The sequence below is a fragment of the Pinus tabuliformis genome, chromosome 6, assembly GCF_031772625.1.
Source record: "Pinus tabuliformis cultivar Carrire ecotype Pingquan chromosome 6, CPIR1, whole genome shotgun sequence".
NCBI lineage: Eukaryota > Viridiplantae > Streptophyta > Pinopsida > Pinales > Pinaceae > Pinus > Pinus tabuliformis.
The window spans coordinates 2,078,226,942-2,078,248,318 of NC_142292.1; positions in this window are offsets into that span (position 1 = coordinate 2,078,226,942).

Here is a 21,377-nt window from a genome sequence, read left to right on the forward strand (position 1 = left end):
TTCTCTAAAACAGATAGGATTTAATAGCAGGATGATGCAGCAACTACTCCCAGCTTCTGTCTGAGATATTCAAATGTCTCTCTGGGCAGTGGTTTGGTGAATATGTCAACAACCTATTCTTTGGAGGGAACATACTCCAATTTAACCTTTTGTTCAAGCACTTGTTCACGTAGAAAATGATATTTCATGGGTATGTGCTTGGTCTTGGAATGCATGACTGGATTCTTTGAAACACTGATGGCACTTGTATTATCACATAGAATGGAGATGGGTGGAGTACATGTGATCTGAATGTCTTGCAATGTTTGCATCATCCAAAGTAGTTGTGTGCAGCAAGATGCAGCAGCCACATATTCTACTTCAGTTGTAGATAATGCAATTGAACTTTGTTTCTTGCTGAACCAAGACACTAATCTGGAACCCATATATAATGCACCACCACTAGTGCTTTTCTGTCATCAATGCTTCCTGGCCAATTTTCATTTGTATATGCATGAAGTGTAAGATCTGTATCTCTAGGATACCATCAACCAAAGTTCTGTGTTCCTTGAAGATATTTGAAAATCCTTTTTACTGCCTAAAGGTGTGATTCCTTTGGATTTGCTTGGAATCTTCCAACTATTCCTACTGCATGCATGATGTCCGATCGGGTACCTGTTAGATAAAGCAAACTGCCAATCATGGATATGTAAGTTGTTTGATGTACTACTGTTGATTCATCATTTGAGCTGAGACTGCATCATGTTACCATTGGGGTACATACTGGTTTAGAATCTTCCATGCCATACTTTTTCAAGATCTATTTGAGATATTTGGTTTGTGACATAAAAATGCCATCTTTATTTTGTTGAACTTGTAGACCAAGAAAATATGTAAGCTCACCAAGCAGAGACATTTCAAATTCTTGTTGCATTACCAAAGCAAAATTCCGACTCATGGATTCTTCATTGCTACCAAAAATGATATCATCAACATAAAGAACAAGTATTAGCAATTTATTATGGTCAATCTTTGTATATAGATTGCTAGCAACTGATCCCTTTGAAAAACCTTGTTGATGGAGATATATGTCAAGATTGTAATATCAGGCCCTTGGAGCTTGTTTTAGACCATAGAGATCCTTTCTAAGTCTGCATACAAGTTTTGCATCATTTCCAAGAATTAATCCGTCTGGTTGCTCAATATAGACTTCTTCTTCGAAGTCTCCATTAAGAAAGGCAGATTTTACATCCATTTGGTATACTTTGAATTTCTGAAAACTAGATAGAGCAAGAAACATTCTTATGGCTTCAAGTCTAGCAACGAGTGCAAAAGTTTCTTCAAAATCTATACCTTCTTGTTGAGCATATCCTTTACAAACAAGTCTGGCCTTGTTTCTAATAACTTCTCCATTTTCATTTAGCTTGTTTTTGAATATCCATTTAGTTCCTATGATATTCTTATCATGAGGTCTAGGAACTAATTCCCAAGTATTATTCTTTTCAATTTGCTCAAGTTCTTCATTCATGGCCTTGATCCAACATTCATCTTTGCATGCTTCATTTACATTTTGAGGATTAGAGGAAGATGGTAGTGCTAGATAGCTTGAAGCTTCTATAATGGTTCTTCTTGTCTACACACCTGCCTCTTTCTGTCCCAAAATTTGAGTTTCTGGATGATTTTTCTGAACATACCTGGACGGGGTCTTTTCTTCTACCATTATCTCTTCTTCTAGTGCTTCATTGGTTTCTTCTTCAGTATCAGTGTGATTTGATGTGGGAGGATAATCCTCATCTTCTTCATAATATTTCGTTTTTATTTATTTTGGATTTTTGCATGCTTCATCAACCACAACATCAATGCTTTCAATAATTTTCCCAAGTCTTTTATTATAACATTTATATCCTTTACTTCGGGAAGAGTAACCAAGAAGAATACCTTCATCTGCTCTGGGTTCAAACTTACCAAGTTTTTCGTCAGTCCTTTTAATGTAGCATTTGCTTCCAAAAACTTTGAAGTATTTTACAGTAGGAGTCTTACCATACCAAAGTTCATGTGGAGTTTGAGTGTTGTTTACCCGAACATTTGCTTGGTTGAGAATAGTGATGGCAACAAATGCAGCTTCACCCCAGAAGGTTGTAGGAGTTCCAGACTCATCTAGCATAGCACGAGCCATTTGTTGAATAGTTCTGTTCATCCTTTCTACCAGTCCATTTTGTTGAGGAGTCCTTGTGGTGGAAAATTTCCTTTTTATTCCATGTTGTTCACAAAAGTCAAAGAATTCATCCAAGGTACATTCCCCTCCTCAATCAGATCTGAGGCATTTGACTTTGCGATCTGATTCATTTTCAACCAAGGCTTTGAAGGTTTTGAAATTTTCAAATGCTTCATCTTTATGCTTTAGAATACCTATCCAACACATTCTGGAGAAATCATCAATGAACAATATAAAGTATTCTTCCCCATGAGGCAACCTTTTCCTTGATGGTCCACATAAATCAGTATGAGAAAGTTCAAGAGGCTTACTAGCTGATCCTTCTTTTTCAGGGAAGTTCGATCGGGTTTGCTTACCAAATTGACATGATTTTCATATTGTATTTTCAGTAATGCTGATATCAAGAAGATCACGAAAAACCTGGAATCTGCACGGTTTTCTTATTTGAGAAAAGCATAGATGCCCCAATCTTCTGTGCCATAGCCAGTGTTCATCATTTTTGCTTCGATAGAACTGTTGTTGTCCTCCCTTGAGTATGTATAAGTTGTTTGGAGTTCTTGTACCTTTGATCATGGTTTCTCTTGTATCAAGCTCATGAACAACACATCGATTTGATCGAAATACTACTTCATTTCCTTGATCACACATTTGACTAACACTCAACAGGTTATGCTTTAGACCATCAACATACATAACATTCCCAGCTTTAACCTTTTCTTTTAAGAAAACAGAGCCTTTACCTTTTATGACAGCAGGAGTGTCATTTCCAAAAGAGACCTTCTTTTCCTTTTCTAAGGCATTATATGAGTGAAGTTTTTCTTTGTCACCTGTCATGTGTTTTGAGCATCCACTGTCGATGTACCACTGATTTTCTTGTCCTTCTGCGTACAAGGCTATGCCACATATTTCTATTTTTGGTTCTTTCTTTCTCCATACTTTGGGTATTAATGAAGTTGGCTCCTTCTGAGATGTTTGCCGAAATTTACTCCTGCATTCAGATTCTTCATGACCGAAGTTGTTGCAGATAGAGCATTCTTTTTCATCTTCAAGAAGAGAAAAGTTATTGTAGGACCTTTTCATGATCCCTATCATATTCCTTTGATTTTGTGCTTCTCTAGTCATGATGGTCTTGTAAGCAACACATTGAGTAGATTTTTGTCCAAATTTATGACATGAAAAACATTGGCCATTAAAGAAGTTCCTGCGATTATCGAATCTACTGACCTGGTGATTGTAGTTTCTATTGATATTAATTCTTGAAGCAGATTGAGTATGATTTACCTGAGGTTGGTTGTAGCTTTTGTTCATCCTTGAAGTAAATTGAGCCTGATTTACCTGGTGATCTGCTTTATGCCTTTGCTGACGATTTTCAAACTATTCACTGCTCTTTGCTACATCAAGATAGCTTTTAGTGGAGGTTAACAATTTTTATGCTTGAGATGTTTCTTTCGTATATCCAAGACTTTTCTTTATCAGAGGAGAACACTGCACATTGATAATTTCATTTAAGGTTTATGATCCTTTAGCAAATCTAAGATTGAGAGCTTTTGTTTTCTTAATATCCTTTCTTAGACCCACAATTTCACATTCTAGTTTTTCATTGTGTTTTTCTCTTTCAGCAAGTTGGAATGTCAAAGTATCTATAATCATATTCTTTTCTTCTAAACATATTTTTAGTTTAGAGATTTCTTCATAAAGGTCATCTTCATCTAAATCATCCAAGAAATCATCATCTACAAAAGCCATCAGAAGTCTATAGTCATTACTATTTTCATCTTCATCACTAATTGATAAACATCGCTATCTTCACGCTTATAGTAGCTCTTCTTACTTACACTTTGTTTTCTATTCCATTTTGTAGATTCCTTACCTTTATCAAACTTATCTTTATGAGGATAGTTGGCAGCATAATGATTGACTCTTCCACAAGCAAAACATTTGAAAGGTAGTTTACCTCTGAATCTTCCAAAACCCCGTTGAAGGTTCTTGACAAAGTTTGCTTATTATTCTCCTTTTGAAATAAGTCCTAATTCATTGAGTTCTTCTTTTCCTGAAGATTTAAATGTAGCTTCTCTCATATCTGATGGACCTCCTTTTCTAATCTCGAAAGCAGTTAAGATTCTGTGCAGCTGTGTCATAGTAATAGTTTGAAGATCCTGCTTCTATTTTATGGCAGATACCTTTGATTCAAACGTAGCAGACAAGGATCTTAAAACCTTTTCAACTAAAGTAACTTCTTTTATCTCTTCACCCAAATTCTTCATGCAATTAACAATCTCATCTATACGTAAGAAGGAACTAGCTATAATTTCATCATTGTGCATCTTGGGAGTTTCATATTGAATTCTGAGAGTTTGCAGTTTTGCACGTTTTACCTGAGAGTCTCCTTCATAGCTTAGAACAATTTTGTCCCATATTTCTTTTGTGGATTTGAGCTGCATAACTTTGAAAAACTATGATTGTGACAGAGTTCCCAATAATGTATTGATAGCCTTGGCATTGGTTTCATATTGCTTTTTACCTGCCGCATCTGTAGGAATTTCTGATGGAAATGTATATCCTCCTTCTACGATTTCCCAGACATTTGTTCCAAGAGATTGAAGATAGGTTATGGTTCTTACCTTCCAATAAACGAAGTTGCTTCCATCAAAGATTGCCAGTCTGATGGATCCCTCTCTTTCTTGATTACTCATGATGATGGATCTTCCTTCAAGCGGTCAAGCTTCTTCTAAAGGACATGCTCTAATACCAATTGTTGGAAATAATACTGAGAGGGGGGGTGAATCAGTATTTGCAAGTCAATAATTGGTTTTCATTTCCATAATCAGACTCATATACGCTACTTCAGTTAATGGAACTTGCGTGTATACGCAACTGTGTTTAAGGCAACTAGCGTATAATCGACAAACTTATGGTTCAGTTAATTCATCATATGTTGATGTTTAATCAGTGCATCAGAACCATATAAACAGTAACCAAGCACCGTAAAAACACAACCATACAAACACACACATGAACACAAGATATAAGGTGGAAACCCAATGTGGGTGAAAACCACCTGTTTCAATCGTTTCTATCTTCTTTTTAATAATAATAAACTTCCTTTTACAATTTTTGTACTGGTGCAGTCTTATACCAGTATGTAGGCTTCTACCTACAAAAGGCTACAACCTTCTCTCGTTCTCTAGCTTATCTTAGAAGGGAGCTACAATCCCCTAGCTATTGTACTAGCTGATATGTTTACTGGCACGTAGGTGCTGGCCTATAGAAGGCTACGACCTTCTCTTTTCTTCTAGGGACCACGTTTCATAAATTTTCAGACTGGATCCATCAATAACATCATTTAATCATCACATATATCTGCATCAACCAATTTCCTTTGAACCAACCACAATTGAATCACTCTAGCAACCCTTCAATCTGATCTTTCAGAATGCTATAACCATAATACAGTAATCGGAACCTAAGCTAGAACCCAGAATACTGCAACAGCAAACAAAAGCAGCTAAAACATATTTTATAAGGTATATGCCACTTCCATGTGTCAAACCTATGTGCACACGCTCTTTTCTCAAGGAGAACTTGCGTATAGATCTACAAATCAAATTTAAGATGTATACGCTGTTTTGATATGCATGACCGGCATGTATACGCACTTTTTCTAAAGTGAACCTGCGTACAGATCTGTAAATGATGATTTAAACATTACAACAATTCCAGACTTTAGTTATACCTAGATCATCATATTTACATACTACAACATGTGCTAGTTATTTAGATAAATGATCAAACCACATAAAGATAATTCACTTCAAGCCTTAAGATCTTGACCCATCATTATATCTTATCCTTCATCGAGTGCTAAGGTTCATCCTCGGTTCAGATCTAGCTATGCACCATAACCCAATAACCTATATACCAGATATTGCTCTTCATCCGATATTCAATACTTGAGTGCCTTGGCCTAATGATCTTCCCCTTCTTTTATAGTCTTAGGCCTTACTCAATACCATGGATCAAAATACCATGGACCAAATACCTTGGATAAAAACTTAGTTTTCCAAGAGATACATGCCTTGCATTCTATGAAAGTGCGTGTGTATGTATACGCAACTTGTATACAGTGAACCTGCGTGTATACACAGCTTAGCCAATGGTGAACCTGTGTATACCTCTCTTTCGTCATCCTATGAAGTCTGATCTGAACTCTGTGCTGTTATCCTGCTGAATTGAGATCTGTCATTTGAGAGAGTTGCCATCAAGGACAACACCTATGTCATAATGCCAACAACTTCATGCATATTTTCTGGCTGTGGATAACTAGCGCGCCAAGGGAAGAGAAAGAGACCTTTTAGGCACAAGGCACACTTGCAAGAGATAAAAAAGGCTTCACTGATCATTGAGTATGTGCAGTGTGCAGTTCTAGAGGAGAGGGAGGCTTGATTAAGGGCATAGGGCATAGTTCCAAGGGACAAGGCAGCATGATTATTCATTGAGGATGTGTTGTGCACTAGTAGGGAGAGCCAAGGCCACAAGGAGGGTATTGGGCATAAAATTTGTTGTGTGTGGAGCATGATTGTTCAGAGGTCTTTGTTTCAGCCGGATGTATACCCCAGGAAGTTTGTACACCCCTCCACGCGGGGGGGGGGGGCAAGGGGGACTTGTCCCTCCCGTGGGGGTCCGGGGGGGGCCGATCCCCCCTAACTAGGGGGTCCGGGGGCTAGTGGTCCCCTGGCGAGGGCTCGGGGGCAGCGCCCCCGAAGCCAAAAATAGATGTAAAATTGCCTTGTAAAAGTATAGTAATTTCTAGTCAATCTGGGCCATTCATTAGGCGAATGATCTGACGATAGAACTTATGTTTAGTTTAGGGTTTTTTTGCCCTAGAAGGCAACCCCCTCTCTTTGTATGAGGGCATTGTATTTGAGGCTGTGAAATAGATGTGTATTCTCTAAGCGAGAAACAGAGAGGCGAGACTGTGAGAGAAAACAGAGGATATTACAGTAGATCTGCTGTAGGTTGTGTCTCTTCATTTTGCTGGATAATAGAAAGGAAGGACTAGATATTCGAGGTGGATGTAGCCCAAACTGGGTGAACCACGTATATCTGTGTCTCTCTTGTCTTATGCGTTTTTGTGTTTATATTTCTGCAATTTTTTATGTGTTCCATTGCTCCGTAATATATAATTTTCTAACAACTGGTATGAGAGCCAAAGGTCTATTTGGCTGATAAACTCACAGGAAAGAAGGGTTCCTCATTCGAGTGGGAGCAATGGCGGAAGATGGTAAACTTAGGGTCAAGAAATTTAACGGCCAAAACTTCTCGTTATGGAATATGCAAATGGAATATTATTGTATCAGAAAGATCTGTACCTACAATTGAGCGGAAAAACAAAGAATCTGACGGCTATGACAGATGAAGAATGGAACCTTCTCGATAGAAAGGCACTCAAAACAATACAGTTGTGCCTCGCTACGTCAGTCGCCTTCAACATTTCTAAGGAAACAACGATACATGCATTGTTGAAACTATATGAAAAACCCTCGGCCTCAAACAAGGTATTTCTTATGAAACGGTTATTTAATATGAAGGTGTCAAAAGGTGGATCTGTTGTAGATCATATAAATGATTTTAATACAGTTACAAGTTAGTTAAGTTCTGTAGGCGTAAAATTTGAAGATGAAGTTAGAGCTCTGTTATTCTTGTGCTCATTGCCAGAAAGTTGGAATGGTTTAGTAATGGCCATTAGTAACTCTGTCTCTGTATCTAGTACTTTAAAGTTTGATGATGTTGTCGGTACTATCCTTAGCGAGGAAATGCGATGGAAAAGCTCTGGTGAGACATCAGGTAATGCTTTGAGTTCAGAGTCTAGGGGAAGAAAAATGGAAAGAGGAAAGAGCTCATGATATCGCAATAAATCAAGGAAAGGCAGTTCCAAGTCTAGATCGGGGATAGTGTGCTTGAAATGCGGAAATAAAGGACACCTAAAGAAAGACTGTAGATCTTGGAAGGGAAAAGAAGGAGATGCACAACAAGAAAACAATCATGAAGCAAATGTGATAGGTTAGGTGTTACAAGATGCTTTGATTCTTTCTTTCGAAAATATTACTGATTCCTGGGTGGTAGATTCAGGGGTCTCATTCCATGCCACACCTGATAAGAAATACTTTCATGACTATGTTCAAGGAGATTTTGGACAAGTTCGTTTGGGTGATGATAAAGCCTGTAAAATTGTTGGAATGGGTAAGTTTCTTGTAAAATAGCAGAATGGAAACCAATGGCTACTAAAGGAGGTAAGGCATGTTCCAGATCTGAAGAAAAATCTGATTTCAACAGGGTAGTTAGGCAATCAAGGTTGTGTGACAACTTTCACAGATAAAGCTTGGAAGGTCACCAAAGGAGCCCTGGTAATAGCAAAAGGTGAAAAGGTTGGTACATTGTATTTATGCAATGGTATTTCTAACTCTGTTAATGCTTTAACTTCCAAAGGAGCAGATGCAGCATTATGGCATCATAGGCTCGGACACATGAGTGAAAAGGGGATGAAGATTCTTCACTCAAGGAATTTGTTACCGGGTTTGAAGAATGTTGATTTGGACTTTTGTGATAATTGCATTTATGGAAAATAGAAGAGAGTCAGATTTCTCAAAGTTGGGAAAGAAAAGAAGAGTGAAAAATTAGAGCTTGTGCATACAGATGTATGGGGACTTGCTCAGGTATCATCTTTCGGTGGCTCTCGTTATAATGTTACTTTCATTGATGATGCAACTAGAAAAACTTGGATTTATTGTATTAAGAATAAATCTGATGTATTTGATACTTTCAAGAAATGGAAAGCTTTGGTTGATATTGAGACAGGAAAGAAATTGAAGTGTCTCAAATCAGACAATGGAGGTGAATACTGCAACAAAGAGTTTGATAGGTACTGTTTAGAGCATGGAATTCATAGAGAGAAGATAGTTCCAAGAACACCACAAGAAAATGGTGTGTCAAAAAGGACGAACAGAACAATCATGGAGCGTGCAAGGTGCATGAGATTGCATGCAGGATTGCCTTTACAGTTTTGGGCAGATGCTGTAGATACTGTTGTTTATATAATAAACAGAGGGCCTTCAAGTTCCTTGGATGCTGGTGTTCTAGAGGAAGCATGGACAGGTAAAAAGGTAAACTACTCTTTTTTAAATCCTTTTGGTTGTGAGGCCTTTGTCCATATTGATAAAGAAAATAGAACAAAGCTTGAGGCAAAGTCAAAGAAATGTACCTTTATTGGATATGGTGTTAATGATTTTGGTTATCGCTTATATGATTACGAAAATCACAAAATCATTAGGAGCAGAGATGTAATATTCGGTGAAAAGGTATTGTATAAGAATCAGTTGTAGGAAAAGAAACAGGAAAAAGAAAACAAGGAATACACAGTTCTTGATGAAATTACTGAAAAAGTAAAGATGCCTGAAAATAATAATAATCAACAACCACAACAACAACAACCACCACAAGAGCAACAAGCACCCCAAACACCTGAAAGTGGTGTTAGAAGATCTACCAAGATAAGTAGACTCCCTGAACGATACTCTCCTTCATTATATTATTTATTGTTGACTAATTCTGGTGAACCCGAATGTTATGAAGAAGCAATGCAGGTTGAAAGCAGGAAGAAGTGGGAGCTAGCCATGGAAGAAGAGATGGAATCCTTAATGCATAACCAGACTTGGGACTTAGTCAGGTTGTCTGCAGGTAAAACTACATTGCAGAATAAATGGGTTTACAGGCTGAAGGAAGAAGATGGAGGAAAAAATATGTACAAAGCTAGACTTGTGGTGAAGGGGTTTGCACAGAAGAAAGGTATTGATTTTGATGAAATATTTTCTCCTGCTGTTAAAATGACTTCAAACAGAACTATTCTAAGTCTAGTAGCAGCTGAAGATTTGCATCTTGAGCAGTTAGATGTAAAGACAACCTTTCTCCACGGGGATTTGGAGGAAGAGATATATATGCAGCAGTCACAAGGATATGAGGTAAAAGGGAAGGAGAAACTAGTGTGCAGGTTGAAGAAGAGCTTGTATGGCTTAAAATAGGCTCCAAGGCAGTGGTATCCAAAATTTGACAAGTTTATGTCTGAACAAGGTTATACTAGATGTCACTCTGATCATTTTGTTTATCTGAAAAAAGCAAAATGATGGCAGCTATATTATATTGTTATTGTATGTAGATGACATGCTTGTTACAAGGTCTAACATGCAGGAAATAAATGTGCTCAAAATAAAATTTGCAAATTCATTTGCAATGAAGGATTTGGGAGCTGCAAAACAAATCCTTGGTATGAGAATAACTAGAGATAGGAAAAATCGCAAATTAACATTGTCTCAGAATGAGTACATACAAAAGGTGTTGAAAAGGTTTAATATGCACAATGCAAAACCAGTTAGTACACCTTTTGCTAGCCATTTCAAACTTAGTAAGGAAATGTGCCCAAAGACCCAAGAAGACATGGATTATATGTCTAAAGTTCCATATGCATCAGCAGTTGGAAGCTTAATGTATGAAATGGTCTGCACAAGGCCTGATATTGCACATTCAGTGGGAGTTGTAAGCAGGTACATGAACAATCTAGGAAAGGAACATTGGATGGTAGTGAAATGGATTCTCAGATATTTGAAAGGTACCACAAATCAAGCATTATGCTTTGGTGGTTCAAACATTTCTCTACAGGGATATGTTGATGCAGATATGGCAGGTGACAGAGATAATAGGAGGAGCACTACAGGATATGTATTTACTATTGGTGGAACAACTGTCAGTTGGGTTTCAAAAATCCAAAGTGTTGTTTCACTTTCAACAACAGAAGCAGAGTATGTTGCTGCTACAGAGGCTAGTAAAGAAATGATTTGGTTACAAAGGTTTATGGGTGAATTGGGTAAGGAGCATGATATGGGCACGTTATATAGTGATAGCCAAAGTGCCATTCATCTTGCAAAGAACTCAGCATTTCATTCCAGGACTAAACACATACAGCTCAAGTACCATTTCATACGATCAGTGTTGGAAGATGGAGAGTTGAAGCTGGAAAAGATACACACTAGCCAGAATCCTGCAGATATGCTAACAAAAGTTGTAAACAGGGAGAAACTGAAAATATGCTCAGTTTCAATTGGCCTTCAAGGATGATGATGAAGATGAGAAAATCCAGGTCCAAAGAGGATTCATTGTCCAGCAAATGAAGCAGCGGTGGAGTTGCTACAATCATTCTCCAAGTGGGAGATTGTTGTGTGTGGAGCATGATTGTTCAGAGGTCTTTGTTTCAGCCGGATGTATACCTCAGAAGTTTGTACACCCCTCCACGCGGGGGGGTGCAGGGGGGGACTTGTCACCCCCACGGGGGTCCAGGGGGGTCGATCCCACCCGGCTGCGAGGTCCGGGGGCCAGTGGTCCCCCGACAGGGGCTCAGGGGCAGCACCCCCGAAGCCAAAAATAGATGTAAAGTTGCCTTGTAAAAGTATAGTAATTTCTAGTCAATCTGGGCCATTCATTAGGCGGATAATATGATGGTAGAACTTATGTTTAGTTTAGGGTTTTTTTTCCCTAGAAGGAAACCCCCTCTCTTTGTATGAGGGCATTGTATTTAAGGCTGTGAAATAGATGTGTATTCTCTAAGCGAGCAACAGAGAGGCGAGACTGTGAGAGAAAATAGAGGATATTACAGTGGATCTGCTATAGGTTGTGTCTCTTCATTTTGCTGGATAATAGAAAGGAAGGACTGGCTGTTCGGGGTGGACATAGCCCAAACTGGGTGAACCACGTATATCTGTGTCTCTCTTGTCTTATGCGTTTTTGTGTTTATATTTCTGCAATATTTTATGTGTTCCATTGCTCCGTAATATATAATTTTCTAACCAAATCAAGACACAAAATAAAGCATTACTTCCCCCTGAGAGTGCACAATATGCTCAACTGGGAGATTGAGGCTAAGGATGGTGCAGGATAAATAATAAGAAGGAGGATCTGATGACTAGGAATGTGATGTGCACTAGAGAGAAGCCTTCTATGCACAAGGCACAGTTAAAACTGACAAGGAGGGTCTCCGCTAGGCCTTAGGAGTGTTCAGTGTGCTCTTCCTGGTCTAGAGGGTAGGCTTGCAAAGTTAGAAAATGTCCAAGTCTGGAAGGATGAAACCTTGAAAAACACACTGAGTTAGGACAAAAATCAAGCGCGACACATATCAACTCATCAGTAAAAGTTAGAGATGACCAAAGACTAAGAAGTATACATCAAAACAACAATTCACAAACATTCTCCAAGTACAATAGACAAAGTATGTGTAGTTGCGACCAAAAGTGTCATTTTGTAGCTAGGAAGTGTACTATGATTCCAAAGTGCACTATAGGTCTAGGTTTGATGATCCAAAAAAACTTAGGAAGGAATAAGGACACTTGTAACATGTGTAAAAACATATAGCGACACTTGCAAACCATAAGTGATACTTCACATGATAGGAGGTAAGCTCTGGAATTTGAATATATGGAAATTTTGGGGGGTGTTGTTTCAACAACAACAATTATATAGATGGAGAGTTAGTTCTGGTATTAATTGACATGCTTGAATGCTTTAGTGAACTCAACACAGTTGGAATCAGTAGGACAATTTATTGGTGATACATACAAGGCACAATTCAAATCCCACACCAATTCTCCTTGGGATTGTCAATAATGAATGCTAGTAGAGGTAAGTTGTGAGATGGTAGAAGTGTAACGTTCGACCATCGAGTGATACAAGTGGTGTAGCTTTTAATTAGTCATACTTGGCTCTAAAGGATTGGTGCAACCATGCTTAAAAATATGCTTACTAGGGAAAATATGTAGCGGCATAGTGTTTGATATGAGTGGGTTTTCTAAGGCTTATAGGGGTGGTTTTTTAAGGCTATAAAAAATCAAATATTTCTACCTTAGGTTTTGCACTTTATTACACAAACTTTTTTGGTAATCAATGAGTAGGAATTTATCCTTTATTTTGCTCACTATCTTCATCTAGGTTCTAATATTCTCTTATTGATTATCTACCATGTCCTTCTGTAACATTATTATACATATCCCACTAAAGTGCAACATGACCCTTAACTTCATCATGGAAAATTAAAAACTATTGGGGTCCTAAAGATTCTTTTATTTATAGGTTTTAACCCCATACAGAAGCTACCTGGATACAAATTCTAAAAACAGAAAATAAAAAATGGCGATATCATAACATATAAAACAAATATACACAGAGATTTTCCCCTCGATCCCAAAACCAAGACTACCAGATTGATTTTTCATTATATTCCTTTCAACGTTACAATACATATATATACATGCCAAAGCATACATAAAACCTAATCCATTCACCCTGGATTATAAAATAATTGTAGTTCCCTTGATTGGATCTACATAATATCATGGACCGAAAACCATCACACCCAAAACCATGTGCAAAATCCATGCACAAAACCATAGCTAATATAGGGGCTACATACCCCCTGATAGGGGGGCTTCCAGCCCCCCATGAGCCCCTCGCTATTCGTGAAATAATATAACACAACCCAACAATATTCACTGAAGTACCTTTTGAGCTATCCTATTCAATTAATGACAACCTAAAATTTAAAACTACCATTATAACATGAAACTTCCACCTTTATGGTACCTCGATTTTTCAGAAATGATATTAAACGTATGGTTGGTTCCACTTCCTTAGCATTTCCTTCTTCTTCAATTTCATCTTCTAACTCTGAGCCTATTCTCCTTCTTAATTCTTCCAATTCATAGTTTCTAACACATCCTCTTGTTGCTCCTTCTCTATGTGGTGGAAATTCTACAAGTTTTCTAGTGACCCTTAACCTAACTAGCATTCACAGGCTTTATCTAGACTTGGATTCTCACAAATTTTCCTTAAACAACTTATTGTGGGTCCAAAAATAACCAAACACTACAAAAGCACTAAGAAGGAACCAATCTCATGAGTTGAAATAAGATTTGATACCACTTAAAGTAGGAGGACCTTATAACCAGTACAAAACTCTATAGGAATTCAATTTTCAACCACATAGTGCACAACTATTGACATGATGGCACAATACAAATAAAAAACTAACACATACAGTGAATAAATAAAGAAAAAATCATAGGAGAAAAGATAAGAGACAACAAGAAATTGTCATTTCTCATTCACTAGGTAGCAATTTGTTCTTAAGATTAATGTACAATTTTATTATGTGCTATGCCTCAACTTATGCATCATTTGTTTCACACAAGACTCAATAGTTGTTCTCTTCTCCTTTATTCTAGCCTCTTTTTCCAACTTCATGGGCTCCTTCCTCTTTCAATCTCTCAAGTTCTTTCCCCTATCTCCAACTGTATTAGCTCTCCCTTTCTCTTGTCTACTTCATGCCCTTAAATGACATGAACCATGAAAATGGTTCACTTCCTAAGCCATTTCCCAGTCCAACCTTTATTCCTTCAGATATTGAACATACATAGTAGTTTCACTCTCTATCCAATCATCATTTTGTTGTATGTTTCCCTATATAATCATTGCTTATTTGTTTGATTCCCTGGTTGATCATTAACTCTTTGTATATATACCTAACTAATCATTACTTATCTACATAGATATTCCATTGATTCACCACGAACAATTTGAGACACATGGAATAATTGAAATTCATGATCCGTGGTATTCAACAAAGTTTCAACATAAAAACATCAAATTTGTAGCAACATAACCATAAGATGGTGTTGTAATAATGGTGTCAAAACAATGTAACTATAGGGTGGTGTTGTGGCAATGTAATAATAGGAAAATGTAGTAGCAACGAAAAAGAATAATGATTTCACAATCCACTCATTTCATCTCCTAAGATACTAATTGAAATCAATTGATGTAGATTTTTTTTGGCCAATGATGCTCCTACATCATATCATACATGGACCTACAATCAAAGTCACACTATGGAAACAAACATTCACACAAAAAAACCAATCAAAATTTAAATATTATAAATATGCAACCACAACTATAAAATATTTATTGAAATCAATGGCAGATATTCTCAAGCCTTATTATAATTATAAAACCTATGAATAGGCCTCTAGATCACATAACAATTCCAACAACTACAAAATACCAAGAAATGAAGAGTGAAAGTCGTTTATTGCATCAATATCTCACATACATAAGTTATAGGTCATGAATATTTGGTTCCAAAATATTTTCATTTCCTTGGTTAACTCAAACTTTTTAAAATTAATGAATAGATGACTGCCTTATAAATTCCATATACAACCCAAACTTTAAAATTTGAATATCAAAGTCAAGTTGGAAAAATGAATACATGGAATTATTTTCATCATTTTTTGTTGTGCTTAGTAATTGAATTTAATTTCACCCATTAAACATGATACATTTAGATGAAATTTTGACAAAAGGAAAGTTATATGTCCTCTAGATCATGTAAAATTTTTAGACTTTGATTCCAAGTACTAGTTGCACATAAGTCAAAATACTACACCCTTGTTTCTACATAGATTTTAAAAAATTGTAAGTATGGGTTCTAAATTAGGCATGTGTCTAGCGGGGTACTTAAATTCAATATTTTTTCATAAAATTTAGTCAGAATGTAGATGAAGATAATCTCTACAACATATATAATGATTATATCTGCACTGGTCAAAATACTAAGACTATATTAATGCAAGAATGAAATATGTAAAGCTTTGTGCATTGATTTTGGACTTGGGCATGGATTCTAAACTCCATTTCTACTTCTAAAATTCAATGTGAAGGTAGAACAAAATATTTGTATATCCTATATAAAATTAAGCTTATGATTCCAAAGAATGAAATCATGTGGATGAAAATGTTAGACCATTATCATTATTGAAATTTTGAGAAAATTGCAAGAACACATAATAAAAAACAAATGTTTTTGAGTGTGAAAGATTACTAGAACCCTAGGGATGCTCTTGCATTAACAACCTACTTTCAATAATAATAACTAAAAAGGAAGAAGTTAAAAATGGATTAGTACATTGAAACAAATTTAAATAATTTATTTCCAATAACTTTACTAGGAAACTCAAGGGATACTTCCTTACATTTGTGGATAACATCCCTAATAAACCTATTGGTGTGTACTAGTACAACTAACCTAGGGGATTTCATACTGAGTACTTGTTTGGACATAACTAACCAAATACCTAATAACATTTACAATAAATAGAGTGATATTATTTGTTAAGATTTTCATTGATGAACTAAAACCACATTGCTACAAAAAACCAAATTTCAAATAGAAAAAAAAAGTACACCTTTATGATTGAATGATTAGTTCGAGACATAAACCTCAATTTTTGAATTTCCCACCTTCTCGCCCTTTATGTGTTTTGGAAATAAATTAAGTTAATGAAGGTTTTAGGCATTAAACCTTATATTTTTTTTGCTAAGATTGGTAGGTCCATTCCATTTTCTATTATATAGTAAACAAGTTTACACCACACAAATTAATCGAGTGGACTCAACTTGCCCCGAGGGGAAACGAAGTCTGTTGGCCACCGGTCAATGTTATAAGCCAACCAAAAATAGAATTGTTTCAGTCTTTCTAGCTAGGATAGATATGTCTCTTTCTCATGTTAAGATACTACATAACTATAAAAACTAACATATGCAACATGAAAATTAAAAGCTAACCGCATTAACCAAAACTATGCATGGGGAGTCTAGTCCTTATGTTCCTCAGAGACTGATGCAACGGGTGCAGGGTCTTCAACAGTAGCCCCTGGCATGCCATACAACTCCAAAATGCAAGGGATGTGGTGGTCAATATTGTCCATCCTGACGTCCTGTTTGTGCAGTTAGAAAATAATTTTCTCCATGTCTTTCTTGTAATTCGGTAGTCCCTGGACTATCACCACCATCCCCACAGAAATTTGCTCCATTACCTTACCAAGGAGACTCTTCATTAGGTAGTACAAGTAGAGTGTTTGTTTAAACTATGTGATTCTCCCTCTATTATTCCCTGGATCTGGAATTAGTGTTATTAAATTGTCCAGGTCTTCCTCAATCTCGCTTTCTTGCTTTACCTCTTCTTCCCAATCTTCCAAAAATTTCTGGATGCCCACATCCGTCCTGCCACGGTATGCCGCTGCTGCCTTAGCGATGAGGTCCTCTATAGATTTACGATCCCTGCGAGCCTCTAATGTGCTCAAGCCCTTGTCTAGTTGGGGGGTTGGGCCTCTCCTGTCGCGTCTTCGTCCTCTCACTGCTTGGGCCATGACCTGTTTAACAAAGCCCTGATGACACCCATAAGAAGTTAGATTCGTCAAAATTTTCTTAACACACCACCTTATCCAAACATGAATTTCCTCTCCTCTATACTTATCTGCGTGAGTGCAGGGGAATCCTAGAGCCCGCAGATACACGGGGGGAGGGGTTTCAGACTCTTAGCCCGAGGCCCATCATTATACCCATCCCCCTTACTATGCTTTATATGTTGGTCGTCCTACTACATCTCAAGCCAATCCCGTAGGCCCTTCCTGAATCTAGCAGGACGCTTGCATTGATTCCAACTTCTTGCACCCTCAGCCCGGAGAGAGAAGTCATGGCCTCGCTTGTCCCTTTGGTAAGTTTGCCGCACAGGGTTCCTGGCTTTGCTTGCAGTGTCATACGGGTTCCAGCTCTCCCAATGGTTTCTCTGCGGGCCACTGCTACAGTTGTAGCCCCATCCCCCTGCCCTCAGCTCTTCCCTACCTCTCTACAACTCCCAACCCCCTTGGAATTGTAGTGCCTCTATCTCATGTCCCCATGGCCTTAAGAACTAAGCTTTTACCCACATAGCCCCATAGCCCACATCCCCCCCCCCCCCCCCCCCTTAGCCATGGTTCTGGTCCAATTGGGAGAAAATATATATGCAAAACTTGGCCATGGCCTGCAATTGCTGCCCCCATTGCCACCCATAACATTCAATTCCCCATTGTGTCGGACGTTTGCCCCTCCCTTCCCCCCAACAGAACCCCAACCAAAACATAGATTCAACACTGAGGCAGGGCCAAATTACATACCCGGATTCACGCGTCTATCTGCGACCAAGGTTCTGCTCTTGCCGTCGACCTTCCCCATCTCTGTATCACTACCATTCTCCACAACCTTTCTCACCTGCCCTGCACGTCAAATAACCTTGCCTACTCCACCATCCTACCTTAATCCCTTCCCCGCCACCTTTCCCACTTACTAAACATGCATTCATTCCGAAGGACACTGCACCCCTTGCCTTGAGCATGTGGGGGGCGATAGTGATTATGGCTAGAGTACTACAGATTTGCATTCAGCCTGGCTTGACTAACACAATCCACATTCCGATTGGGGGCATTAAACCTTATATTTTATTTTCTAAGAATTTTTTTAATGATATTTCAAGTAGAAATGAAATACATAGTATTGTGTCTATTCATTACTCTCATAAATAAAAGATATGAGTTACAGTTCCATCATAAACATACAAGTTTTCCTCATTATATGCATTTTTCAACTAGGTCGTAAACCCAACAGAATAATAACATATAATATAACTTATAAATTTTTTTTGGAGATATATAAGAAGCTTTCACCATGGTTATCCATCTAAATATATATTTCTAGGAATAAATATAGAGAGTATGTTTGTAGCAACACACTCCTCCACTTCTTCTGCTAACTTCATGAACCCCTCTTGCAACCTTAAAATTTCTTTATACACAAATTTGATTTCAATTTGAGTTTGATAAGAATATGTTGGTAATAGAGAAATGAAAATCAAACCCTTGCCTCTTTAATTATGTAATGGGAGCTAATAAACTATTTTTAAACCTGTAATTTCCATTAAACCATTCAATAATGAGCTTAGGGTCTTCCATTATATAAAGAGAGTTAACATCTCTTTCCATACCAATCATTTAACATCAACTAAAAGGAATACATCTTTGTTGTGTTTCTAGATCCAACACTAGTTGTAGCCTTAGAAACAACAACATGGTTATTTAGTTAATGGAAAAACCTGTGAGCAATTTTGAAACCAACGTTTCGGACTAGCTAGGTGAGTCCATCATCAGGGTAATGAAATCTGCATTTTGAGAAAGAGAGAGTCAAGAAAATGAGAACCTATTAATAGAAGGATGGATAGATAACCTAGGTTAGGAGAGGTCGGCTAGATTTCAACACTTTATTAATAAATGGATAAATAAATTTTTAATTTTGATTTTAAATTTTAATTTAATTAATAATTTTAACCTATATTAAAAGTAATTTTTTTAATAGTAGATTGATTTGATCTAATATTAAAAATAAGATTAATATAAACTAAATAAAATCAATTTAATAAATTAATTTAATTAAATAAATTGGTTTTACATTTAAAAGTATATTAATTAATTAATTTTTAAATTTAGTTTAATTAATAAATTTATTTTTTTTTAATAAAATAAATTCACTTAAATTAATTTGGCCTAATTTAAAAATAAAATTAATATAAACTCAATGGATTAAATAAATTTTAATTTTGTTATAAATTTTAATCTAATTAATAAATTTAAAAGTAATTTTTGACCTAAATAAAAATAAATTAATATAAACTAAATTTAACGAAAGATTAATTTAATTAATTAATTAATTAAATTAATTTTAAATTTGGTTTGATTAATCAATTTAAAACTATGTTGATTAATTCATTAATTAATTAATTTTTAAATTTAAATTAATTAATAATGATTTTTTTTATTTTGAATAAAATTAATTCACTTAAATTAATTTGGCCTAAATTAAAATAAACTTAGATTGAACTAAATTTAAAATAAAATCAATTTAAATTAATTAATTAAATTAATTTTAAATTTAGTTAATTAATTTTTTTTTTTTTAATTAATTAATAGAATTTGGTTATTAATTTATGCAATTATAATTATATATATATATGTTAATTGTAATTTATTTATTTATTTGAGCTGTAAATGCTGTCTTAAGTGAGAATTTGTATAACTTAAAGTTACTTTATTTTGTTTAACAAGGGTTTCCATGTATTACTTAGTTTAAGACCATCATCCCTATTCATATTATTAGAGGCTTTTTCAATTTCTATTGTCTCTTTAATTCTTCTTTTTAAATAGTGGTCTTCCTTGTGGATTAATTTAGCTTGTTCCATGCATATATAGTGTGAGGAGGAACAAGCATGCTCTGCAAGACCTGATTTATCAGACCTATTTCTAGTAATATCACTAATGTGCTCTTTTAATCTTACTCCAAAGGATCTTCCTGTTTCCCCTATGTAAACTTTACCACAAGAACAGGGAATCGAATAAACGCCTTTGTGACATTTTGGGTCAATTGAATCTTTTGCAGATTCAAGCATGTTTTTTATGGTGTTAGGGGGGGTGAAAGCCACCATAATGTTATGCTTAGCGAGAACTTTGGCAATTTTATCAGTGATTCCTTTGATATAGGGAAGGGATATTCTAGGGTTATCAAATGATTTCTTTTTGTTTTGTTTATTGGTTAAGGAATTTTTAATAATTTTGTTGATGGTGTGATGTTGATAGCCATTGTTTACAAAAACTTCATGGAGATGGATAAGTTCTTCCTCTAGATGTTCTGGGTCGGAGATTCTGGAGGCTCTCGTGGTTAGGGTTTTGATGACACCCATTTTTTGTTTAGGATGGTGGTGGGAGTTTGCATGAAGATACTTGTCAGTGTGTGTTTTCTTCCTGAAGACTTGGTGGCTTAACTTGCCTTCTTTCTTGGTGAGGAGGACATCTAAGAAGGGGAGCTGGTTGTCTTGCTCAATTTCAATGGTGAATTTTATGTGCTGGGAGAGGCTATTTATATGGGATAAGAATTCCTTGAGCCTATCTAAGCCATGGCTCCATTTAGCAAAGATATCATCTACAAACCGTTTCCACTCTTCAGGTGTGAAGGGGAAAGACCTAAGAGCCATTTTCTCAAAGTGTTCCATGTAAAGATTAGCAATCAATGGGGATAATGGGGAACCCATTGCAACACCATGGGTTTGCTCATAAATTTTACCTTTAAAACTGAAGTATGAGGATTTAAGGCAAATTCTTATAAGTTCCACAGTTTCTAGGTCAGTAATATTTTTTAGCACTTCTAAGGCTTCATCTACAGGAATCAT